This window comes from Triticum dicoccoides, chromosome 6B (assembly GCF_002162155.2).
Source record: "Triticum dicoccoides isolate Atlit2015 ecotype Zavitan chromosome 6B, WEW_v2.0, whole genome shotgun sequence".
In the NCBI taxonomy this organism is placed as follows: domain Eukaryota; kingdom Viridiplantae; phylum Streptophyta; class Magnoliopsida; order Poales; family Poaceae; genus Triticum; species Triticum dicoccoides.
Window position 1 is genome coordinate 460,568,581 of NC_041391.1, and position 11,808 is coordinate 460,580,388.

Consider the following 11,808-nt stretch of genomic DNA (forward strand, 5'->3'; position numbering starts at 1 on the left):
TTTGATGATTGCTAGAGGCCTAGTTGCTGTTTTGGACAGATTGTTGCTATATCTTGTTTCATGTGTATGTGTTGAACCGTTTCTCCGTTTTGAGTGTGCTCTATATGAAACTTGCTTGATTTTGCATGAAGTTTCATATTATCATGTTGCATCCTTGGTATGAGGTGTTTGCTTGATGTTTGTATGCATTTCGCATCAATGCCATGCTTATCTTGTTTTGCTCATATCTTCTAGGCCGTAGCTCCGAATTAAATGAACTTTATATTTAACTTGACTAGAATCTCACGTAGATCATCTTGGTGCATTTTAACTTTCTGTTTAACAACTTGAACATAAGGTTTATTCAGTTCTGGACTAATTTCTAAATTTGCATATGCGGACTTACCGGAATTGTTATATGTTGTTTTCGGCCTCATTTAAACTTGCTTTGATGTGTTACTCTTGTATGCATCATCTCTTGCCATGAGTAGCTTCATATAACATTTGTCATTCATCATGATTGGTTTTGCATCATGTCATGTCTATGTGTGGTGTGTTTACTATGTTGTGTGCCTCTTCTCGATAGTTCCCGTTTCTTTGCGATCGTGAGGATTCGTTCGTCTACGCTTGGTTCGTCTTCGTGGCTTCATCTTCTTCATGGACTCGTTCTTCTTCCTAGCGGGATTTCAGGAAAGATGACCGTCACCTTGGATCTCACCACTATCATTGCTATGCTAGTTGCTTCGTTCTATCGCTTTGCTGCGCTACCTATCACTTGTTCTTCAAGCCTCCCAAATTGCCATGTCAGCCTCTAACCTTTTCACCCTTCCTAGAAAACCATTGCTTGGCTATGTTACCACTTTGATCAGCCCCTCCTATAGCGTTGTTAGTTGCAGGTGAAGTTGAAGATTGCTCCATGGTGGATAGGATTATGTTGGGATATCACAATATCTCTTATTTAATTAATGCATCTATATTTCGTAAAGGGTGGAAGACTCGGCCTTATGCATGGTGTTTTGTTCCACTCTTGCCGCCCTAGTTTCCGTCATATCGGTATTATGTTCCTGGATTTTCTGTCCCTAACACGGTTGGGTGATTTATGGGAACCCCTTGACAGTTCGCTTTGAATAAAACTCCTCCAGTAAGGCCCAACCTTGGTTTTACCATTTGCCTCACCACCACCTTCTTTTCCCTTGGGAGTCGCGCTCTCGAGGGTCATCTTTATTTTAGCCCCCCCGGGCCAGTGCTTCTCTAAGTGCTGGTCCGAACTAGAGCCCATTGCAGCGCCCCCTCAGGGAAACTTGAGGTCTGGTTTTAGTTGTACAGATTGCTCATCCGATGTTGCCCTGAGAACGAGATATGTGCAGCTCCTATCGGGATGTTGGCGCATCGGGCGGTCTTGCTGGTCTTGTTTTACCATTGTCGAAATGTCTTGTAACAGGGATTCCGAGACTGATTGGGTCTTCCTGGGAGAAGGAATATCCTTCGTTGATCGCGAGAGCTTATTATGGGCTAAGTTGGGACACCCCTGCAGGGTATAAACTTTCGAGAGCCGTGCACGCGGTTATGTGGCAGATGGGAATTTGTTAATGTCTGGTTGTAGATAACTTGACACCAGATTCGAATTAAAATGCATCAACTGCGTGTGTAGCAGTGATGGTCTCTTTTCGGCGGAGTCCGGGAAGTGAACACGGTTTTGGGTTATGTTTGACGTAAGTAGGAGTTCAGGATCACCTCTTGATCATTGCTAGCTTCACGACCGTTCTGTTGCTCTCTTCTCGCTCTTACTTGCGTATGTTAGCCACCATATCATGCTTAGTCGCTGCTGCAACCTCACCACTTTACCCCTTCCTTACCCATTAAGCTTTTCTAGTCTTGATACCCATGGTAATAGGATAGTCCTCGTGGCTCGCAGATTACTACCACAACAGTTGCAGGTACAGGTTATGCGATGATCTTGACGTGAGAGCAATGTTGCTTGTTTTGGAGTTCTTCTTCTATTTCTTCTTCGATTAGGGGATAGGTTCCAGGTCGGCAGCCTGGGCTAGCAGGGTGGATGTCGTTGAGTTTCTGTTTGTGTTTCATTCCTAGTCGGTTGTTGCCCTGATGTATGATGTATTGATGTATTCGTGTGGCATTGTATGCCTTTTGTATGTATCCCCATCTATTATGTAATGTTGATGTAATAATATCCACCTTGCAAAAGCGTATCAATATGTGGTTCTATCCTTGGTGGGACCTTCGAGTCTCTTTAGGATAGTATCGCATATTGGGCGTGACAAGTTGGTATCAGAGCCTCGACCGACCATAGGAGCCCCCTTGATTGATCGTGTAGTTTGGCCGTTGTCGAGTCTAGAATAAAACTATTTCGGAGTCTAGTTATATCGGAGAGTAGGAATTCTTTTTACTCCTCAGCCTCTTCGTCGCTCTAGTGAGGAATCTTGACGTAGGTGTTTTGAATTACTCCTCTTCCCATTCAAATTTTTCTTGAGGATCACGTGGTTAGTTTCGTGAGTTGTCCATCCTCTTTTGTCTGGTGCATCTCTCGTCAAGTTGACTTGAACCTCTTTGTCTTTCATGAGATCAATCCTCAGTTCTTCCTCCGACGTCGTTGTTTTTCCTTGTACAAAGTTGTCTTTGTTTTTCCCACCCGCCCACCCCTTTTTCTTCTTGGAGTTGGATCCTATAATCGAGTATCCATCCTACTCGTGCGAAGTCTTTGCTTTCTTTCCTCATTGTTTTCAACTGGTGTTTTCTCTTCAAGATATTCGTCGGTCTCCCCTTCGAAGTTGCCATTGTTTTTCCGCCCTCCCACCCACTTCTTCCCGGAGCCTCTTCAGTCTTCCCTCAATTATTTCAACCGGTGAATTCTTGTCTCATTCGTCATTCTTCATCCCTTTCTTTTCCCGGTGGATTCAATTCAAGTTTTTTTCGGCTGATCATATTCTTTCCCTTGGTTAAAGTGTTTTCCCTGCTCGTTCGCCTCTCGCCAGTTTATCCTTCCGGAGTGCTCAAGACATCTCAGGAGATTCGTCTGTGTTCCAATTAATTCGAGGTTTTCACCTCTCAAATATTTCAATTGTTCCGGTGCATCATCTATCCGTTCAACATCCCTTTCCAACGGTGTTTTTCTCTTTAGTGGGCCCTAACCAACAGGTCTTTTCCCAGGATCTTACCCGACTCTTCTAATTTTCCCGGAGTTATTCTCAAATCCTTTCCGAAGTTTGACGTAAGTATGAATTTCATCAGTCAGATGCTTTCCCAAGATCGATTTCATTTTCATTGATTGACTCAACCTCTTCGTTTTTCATTCTTCCGGAGTATCTCAACAATTTTGATGGTGTTCCTCGTCGTCTTTCTCAACATTTGATGACCGAAGTAGAGTTTTCCCTAAATCTTGTCCGTTCTCCCAGAGTTTCACGGTTCTAGCTCAATGTTATCCTATCAAATTGTTTCCAGTCGTGAAATTCTTTCTTACCCATCCGGAGTATCTCAGGAGTTGTTTTTCCGTTTCTTTTCACCGGAGGCCATCGTTCCAGAAGAATTCTTTGTCCTCACATTTCAGCTACCGTTATCCAATTATCCCGGTGCTTCGTTCAAGTGTTCTTTAATCAGCTCATGATCTCTTTGTTCTTTTGCATCTAAATCCCCTCTAGCATATTGGTTCTTCTAATTCTTCCTGGTGATTCATTCTCTTTCATCAGTCATTTTCGAATTCTTAGAGTGGTTCGTTCAAGATTCTTTTTCCTTGATTATCATATTAATTCATTCGTTCTTTTCAATTCGACCGGTGTCTCATGAAGACCTTCCCAAGTGTTGTGCTATATCTCCCTTTAATCTTTTCCAACGTGGATAAGTTGTATGCGATCCATTGCTCTCATCAATTTAATTGATGAAGGATAAGCATAACATAATTCTTATTCTTCGTTCAGCAAGTCGATTAGCCTCTTCCTTTTGGAGTTTGTTCATCATCTCAAATTCTCTGTTTGAAGTGTTTTCATATTTTATTTTTCGGAGTTCAAATTTCCATAGCCATCTCGTCAGAACCTCCATCTAAATCATCGCAAGGCTTTAATCTTATTCCTTTCATCCTTCAATTGTATCTCATCATCCTTTTGTTACCGGAGTTCTTCATGGTGGTTCGTCATGATTTAATTATTTCCTCAAGTGTTCATCAAGATTCTTGTTGAAGGAGGTCAAGTATCTTTTTTGTCTTGCATCTCGAAGTGCAATTAATTCTCCGCATTCTTTTGAAATGGAGTTTTCCATTTTTTTCCTTCTTCTCAGCTATTTACTCTTTTCGTTTGCGGCTGGTTATCACCTCTTAATTTTGAGATGTTATCCATAAGTCCATGACAAGTTCTTTCTTTTCGCTGTTGATTTTCTCAACAACTCCGTTCAATCCCTCCTTCTAAGGATGCTCTCTATTTCATTCTTGGCAGAAGTTGTCATCTTCTTCCCCGTTCTTCTCATTCCACTCTTTCAAGTCTTCCGGAGGTTTTGTGTTGTTTCTCTCGTCAAGTATCATTCCATCTTCTCAAGCTCATGTTCTATTCCTCCATGTTTCAGCCGGAGTGCTTCCTAAATCCTTTCAGTCTTATTCATTTCTTATCCCGGTCTAACCAGAGTTGTTTCATAGTCAATCTGATTCCATGAGTTTTCGATTCCCGTCATTCTCGTTGTTCCTCTCTTCATCTTGAGTGCTCTCGATTCTTTGCTTCTTCTCTTGAGTTCTTGTTTCACCTCATCCCCTTTTCCATTCCATATCGTTCCTAAGATCTCGGGACGAGATCTCTTGTTAGTGGAGGAGAGTTGTAACACCCTGGATCCGATGCGCCAGGTGTCGGCCAGTTATTCTCCTTCATTGCCATGTCATTTGCTTGCATGTTGCATTTTGCCATGTCATCATGTGCATCTCATTTTGCATACGTGTTCGTCTCATGCACCCGAGCTTTTTCCCCGTTGTCCGTTTTGCAATCCGACACTCTTATGCCCTCGGGCGTCCCCTTTTGTTTCTTATTGTGAGCGGATGTTAAACATTCTCGGAATGGACCGTGATTTGCCAAGCGGCCTTGGTACACCACCGGTAGACCGCCTGTCAAGTTTCGTGCCATTTGGAGTCTGTTTGATACTCCAACGGTTAACCGGGGAACCGTAAAGCCCTCTTTTGTTGCAGCCCAACACCCCTTTAAATCAGCCCATGATCCCATCCAAACCCTTTCCATGCTCTCGGTCGTTCGATCACGATTGTGTGGGCGAAAACCGCTCCTTATTTGGACACTCCTAGCTCCCTCTACCTATAAATATGCCCCCCCTTCCATTTTTCGCAGTCCAAACCCTAGCCCCACTCCCCTCGCGCCGCCGGACATGTCCGCTCCCTCACCGGACATGTCCACCACCGCTAGCCACGTCGCCCGGCCATCCCCGCGCGCCACCTCACCCCAGCGGCCGCTCCCGACCAACCGGAGCGCGCCACATCAGCTCTTCCGCCGCCAGCCAGCCGCCTCCCCCATGCCGGACCCGCGGGGCCCAGATCCGGCCCGCCCGGGCCCGGATCCCCGCTGCCGCCGGGCTGAGCACCGGCTCCGTGCCCGAGCCTCCCGCTCCCCCGCTCGAGCTCACCCGAGGGGAGGATTCCCTCGAGCAGCCCCGATCCAGGAGCTCGCCGCGAGCAGCTGTCGCCGGCGACTCCCTTCCTCGCCGTCGTCAAGCCCCGTGGAGGACTTCCCAGGCCGGCCCCATGTCCCACTCTCCTTCTCCCGTCTGTTCTCTCTCTCCCTCGTTCCCTCTCTCCCACACGCAACTCTCTCTCTCCCTGTGCCAGGAGCATCCATGGCTGCCCCGATCTCGACGCTCGTGCCACCCCAAGCCTCCTCTCTGCCAAAAATGGATCCATCGTGGCCAACTCCGTCGGATTCCGGCCGGGCCCCACCGGATCAGGCCGTCCCCTCGCCCCCATGTCGCCAGAACTGCCGCCGCCATGGCCTGCTTCTTCCTCCAGCGACCTGGATCCCGTTTTTGCGGAGGTGATTTTCTGCTGTCCTAAAATTCTTGCATTCTGGTGCTACCTGTGACTTGCTGTAACTCCATGTGTACTGCTCCATTTTTTGCGTGTAATATATCAAAATGTTCATCAGGAGATGCTCTTCACTTTGTACCATTGTGCCATGCTTGTTTGAGTCAACCTTGATGCCCAAATCATCGTTGCAAGAGTGCTATATGATGTTAACTGCTATGTGTTAACAGAACTTGGTGATTTGTCTTTTTCATTGCATTTTGTGTGTGCATCCTATGAGCTTGATGTCTACATGAGTTTTGAACTACATCATGCCATATTTATAGTGGTGCAATACATTTATTTTTGTGAGTCCTGTAGTGAGTGCATCGAGCTCGTGAAGTAGGGTACTTGTTGTTGCTGTTTTGCTAGACTGAATCTGCTATATAATGTTGATATGTAAACCTGCTGCTAAAAGTCATTCTATGCATAATATGGAGATGTTCACTAAGGATGTTTTGGTATACATGTCATGATCCATCCATTCATGCCCCTGGTTGCATTTATAGCCTGATGTAACTTGTTATTATCTTGCTCCAAACTTACTAAATAATGTTGATGTGAGCCTGTTAACATTAAGTTCCACGTTTCCATGATTGTTGTTAGTGATCCGTGCACCCTATGAACTTGATCTTGCCCTGATTACTTTCACAAATATGTATTCTTACTGTTGGTTACCTTGTCATGCCATGTATTGCTCTGTGGTGAGTTTCACAAGCTCACCAACATGCCTACTTATTGTTGTTCTTGCCATGTTTGAATCTGTCATATCATTTGCCACGTTTGCATGGATGCTACCATCTTTTCGGTTGATGTTTCGAATAAGGCCAGTAAGGGAGTATTGTTCTTTGTCTTTAGTATTGGCATGACATGCCTTTGTTTTCCATGATAAGTTCATGTAACATGTTGTTTGATAGCTCTAAACATTGCAACCTGATGTTATTTCTGCTAAGTCTGAAACTGTTATTATTTGGAATCTTGCCATGTCCTTTTGAGCATGTTCTAGTGTTTTCTGGAGATAGCTTAGTGTTTTTATGTTTTGTTGTGCTTTACCTGTACTTCATGCCCATGCCTTTTGTTCTTATTTTGAGGTGCTGTAGCATATTGTTTTGATGCCTTCTAGATGCCTAGTTGCTGTTTTGGCCAGATTATTGCTATATCTTGTTTCCTGTGTATGTGTTGAAACGTTGCTCCGTTTTGAGTGTGCTCTATATGAAACTTGCTTGATTTTGCATGAAGTTTCATATTATCATGTTGCATCCTTGGTATGAGGTGTTTGCTTGATGTTTGTATGCATTTCGCATCAATGCCATGCTTATCTTGTTTTGCTCATATCTTCTAGGCCGTAGCTCCGAATTAAATGAACTTTATATTTAACTTGACTAGAATCTCACGTAGATCATCTTGGTGCATTTTAACTTTCTGTTTAACAACTTGAACATAAGGTTTATTCAGTTCTGGACTAATTTCTAAATTTGCATATGCGGACTTACCGGAATTGTTATATGTTGTTTTCGGCCTCATTTAAACTTGCTTTGATGTGTTACTCTTGTATGCATCATCTCTTGCCATGAGTAGCTTCATATAACATTTGTCATTCATCATGATTGGTTGTGCATCATGTCATGTCTATGTGTGGTGTGTTTACTATGTTGTGTGCTCCTTCTCGATAGTTCCCATTTCATTGCGATCATGAGGATTCGTTCGTCTACGCTTGGTTCGTCTTTGTGGCTTCATCTTCTTCATGGACTCATTCTTCCTCCTAGTGGGATTTCAGGCAAGATGACTGTCACCTTGGATCTCACTACTATCATTGTTATGCTAGTTGCTTCGTTCTATCGCTTTGCTGCGCTACCTATAACTTGTTCTTCAAGCCTCCCAAATTGCCATGTCAGCTTCTAACCTTTTCACCCTTCCTAGCAAACCATTGCTTGGCTATGTTACCACTTTGGTCAGCCCCTCTTATAGCATTGTTAGTTGTTGGTGAAGTTGAAGATTGCTCCATGGTGGACAGGATTATGTTGGGATATCACAATATCTCTTATTTAATTAATGCATCTATATATTTGGTAAAGGGTGGAAGACTCGGCCTTATGTGTAACGCCCCGGATGCAACTTTCCATATTCGTAACTCCGACTCTTGCCATTTCCGGCTAAGTGATTTATTATTTCCTCCGTGCTTGGGTTTTGTCTGTTGTTTTGCATTTTGTTCTTGTTATGCATCTCATCTCATAGCATCATGCGCATTGCATCGGCATCGTTTTCATAAAACTTGCATCCGTTCGTGTTCCGCCGGTTCTCTCCGTTGTCCGTTCGGAGCCCGACCACACTCGCACGCGCCCGCGGCACCTCCAAAATATTATTTTATTAGTGGCATAAAAATGTTCTCGGAATGGGTTGCAACTTGTCGTGCGGTCTTATTATAGTGTAGACAGGCCGCCTGCCATGTTTCGTCGCATTCGGAGTCCATCTGATAGCCCAACCGTTAAACATAGCGGTACCATTGCCGGTACGTTCGTCGGACGTTTTCGGTCTCCGGAAACTGTTGCCGGGCCTCTCTTCTCTCCTCTCCTCTCAGCTCGAGGCCTCTCTACACAGCCCACCAACCTCTCCCAGGCCTGTCTAACCTCCCCCTCGATCGGATCCGTCGGATCGCGATCCGAGGGTCCTGAAACCCCTCCTAACCCCCAAACCCTAGCAATTTTGCTATATATGGACACCCCTTGTCCATTTTGGGCAGCCTAACCCCCCCTCCACCTACCTCTAGCCTCCCTCCTCCTCAGAATCCGCGCCGCCCCACTCCCTCGCCGCCACTTGTCGCCGGCCCAGAGGCTGCGCCGCCACCTGAGGCGTCGCCCCGGCCAACCGGGTGCCGCCACGTCGCCTTCCCCGCCTCCCGCAGCCACTCGCAGCCCTCCACGCGCCCCCAGCGCACCCCTGCCCACTTCCTCGCTGCCGCTGGCCCATCCAAGCCCGCGCAGGGCCCGCCAAGCCCATCTGGGCCCGACCCCGCGCCGCCGCCCGCGCCCTTGGCGCTTGCCTCGCCCCTCCCGCTCGATCCCGATGGGATCAGGAGCGCGTCGCCGACCCTGCGTTCTGCGAGCCTGAGGCCGTCGGAGCACTGCCGGATCTCTGCCGCCGGTGAGCTGCGCACCGGCCCCGTCCCTCTCCTTCTCCCTTCTCTTCCTTCTCCCTCTCCCTCAGGACGTCTCTCTTTATCCCCGTCGCAGGTCCGCCGCCGTCTGTGGAGCTCACCGCCGGCCCCATCCTCCCCTGCTGCGTCCCGCTCCGGCCGGATTCGTGCCGCTCCGACCGGATCCGCCCGTCCCCGTCCTCCGCCGGTCATCCCCGCCACCGGAGCGCCCGCCACCGTCACCGTCGACCCAGCAGCGTCGTCGGCCTCGTCCTCGCCTGGGAGAGACGACGACGACCGGCCTCCCCTCCGCGTGGGCTGCCAGCAGCCTCCAGGCCCAGCGCGCGCTTCTGCAGCCTCCCCTCCGTCCGGCCAAGGCCCAGCCGGCCCAAGCCAGATCCGGCCTGCCTCGCTTCCTCTCCAGATCCGGCCCGGTGGCCAATGTGAGCCTCCAGCGCCTCCTCTCTGTTAGCCCAGTCTGCCTAGATTTGGCCCACATAGTGTTTTTTTTCTGTTCTGTGATTTTCCTAATTTTCCAGGGAATTACAGATTTGCAGAAAAACCCCTAAACTTCATGCATTAATAACTTCACAACCGTGCATCGGATTTAAATGATTTAAACATGTAAAATGCTTAGAAAATTGTGTAGATTAATAATATGCCATTTTCATCCATGTTTAAGATGTTTAAATTGATGTTTGCATTAATTTGCTAATATGCCATGCTAAAATGCTTTATTCATAACTAAACAACCGTAGCTCTGATTTTAATAAACTTTATATGTAATTGGGGTGGAAAAATGCCTAGTTTAACATGGTGCACTTTATTTTCCTGTTTAACAACAATAAAATATGTTTTAGGACAGAACAGTACCAAATCTAAAATATGCACATGGGGATTTTCCGGAATTGTTGTTTGTAACTTCCGGCCTCATTTCAACTTGCCTAGATATGTAGTTTCATTATGTTTCACCTCTTGCCTTGTTTAAAAACATTTAATATTGTTGTGTACCTAAATGAGAGCGAACTAAATAACTTGAATGTGGTGTTTCATCAATATGCAACTCGTTGCATATTGAGCTCCACTTAACTTGTAGTATTGGTTGTTGCATTTTGCCATGCCATGCCTCATTAAACCGGACATGCATCATACTTGATTGTGCATCATGCCATGATTATGCTTGTGTGTTTACCATGTTGTTTGTTTCTTTTCCGGTGTTGCTTCTTAGTTCCGGTAATGTTGCGATTGTGAGGATTCGTTCAATTACTTCCGTTCGTCTTCTTCATGGACTTGTTCTTCTTCCTTGCGGGATTTCAGGCAAGATGACCGCTACCCTGGATCTCATTACTATCATTGCTATGCTAGTTGCTTCGTTCTATCGCTATGCTGCATTACCTATCTTTTGCTCATCAAGCCTCCCAAATTGCCATGAACCTCTAACCTTTGACACCCTTCCTAGCAAACCGTTGCTTGGCTATGTTATCGCTTTGCTTAGCCCCTCTTATAGCGTTGTTAGTTGCAGGTGAAGTTGAAGATTGCCCCATGATGGACAGGGTTATGTTGGGATATCACAACATCTCTTATTTAATTTAATGCATCTATATACTTGGTAAAGGGTGGAAGACTCGGCCTTATGCCTGGTGTTTTGTTCCACTCTTGCCACCTTAGTTTCCGTCATGCCGGTGTTATGTTCCCGGATTTTGCGTTCCTTATGCGGTTGGGTGATTTATGGGACCCCCTTGACAGTTCGCTTTGAATAAAACTCCTCCAGCAAGGCCCAACCTTGGTTTTACCATTTGCCTCACCTAGCCCTTTTTCCCTTGGGTTTCCGGAGCCCGAGGGTCATCTTTATTTTACCCCCCCAGGCCAGTGCTCCTCCGAGTGTTGGTCCAACCTGAGCGATGTCCGGCGCCCCCTGGGCAACCAGGGTCTATACCAACCCGACGTCTTGCTCATCTGGTGTGCCCTGAGAACGAGATATGTGCAGCTCCTATCGGGATTTGTCGGCGCACCGGGCGGCTTTGCTGGTCTTGTTTTACCATTGTCGAAATGTCTTGTAAACCGGGATTCCGAGTCTGATCGGGTCTTCCTGGGAGAAGGTATATCCTTCATTGATCGCGAGAGCTTATCATGGGCTAAGTTGGGACACCCCTGCAGGGTATAATCTTTCGAAAGCCGTGCCTGCGGTTAGAGGCAGATGGGAATTTGTCAATGTCCGGTTGTAGATAACTTGGCACCAGATCCGAATTAAAATGCATCAACCGCGTGTGTAACCGTGATGGTCTCTTCTCGGCGGAGTCCGGGAAGTGAACACGGTTCTTGGGTTATGTTTTGCGTAAGTAGGAGTTCAGGATCACCTCTTGATCATTACTAGTTGAGGACCGTTCCTTTGCTTCTCTTCTCGCTCTTATTTGCGTATGTTAGCCACCATACTTGCTTAGTCGCTGCTGCAACCTCACCACTTTACCCCTTCCTTTCCCATTAAGCTTTGCTAGTCTTATTACCCATGGTAATGGGATTGCTGAGTCCTCGTGGCTCACAGATTACTACAACAACAGTTGCAGGTACAGGTTATGCGATGGTCATGGTGCGAGAGCGATGCTTGCTTGCGTTGAGTTCTTCTTCTGCTTCTTCTTCGATC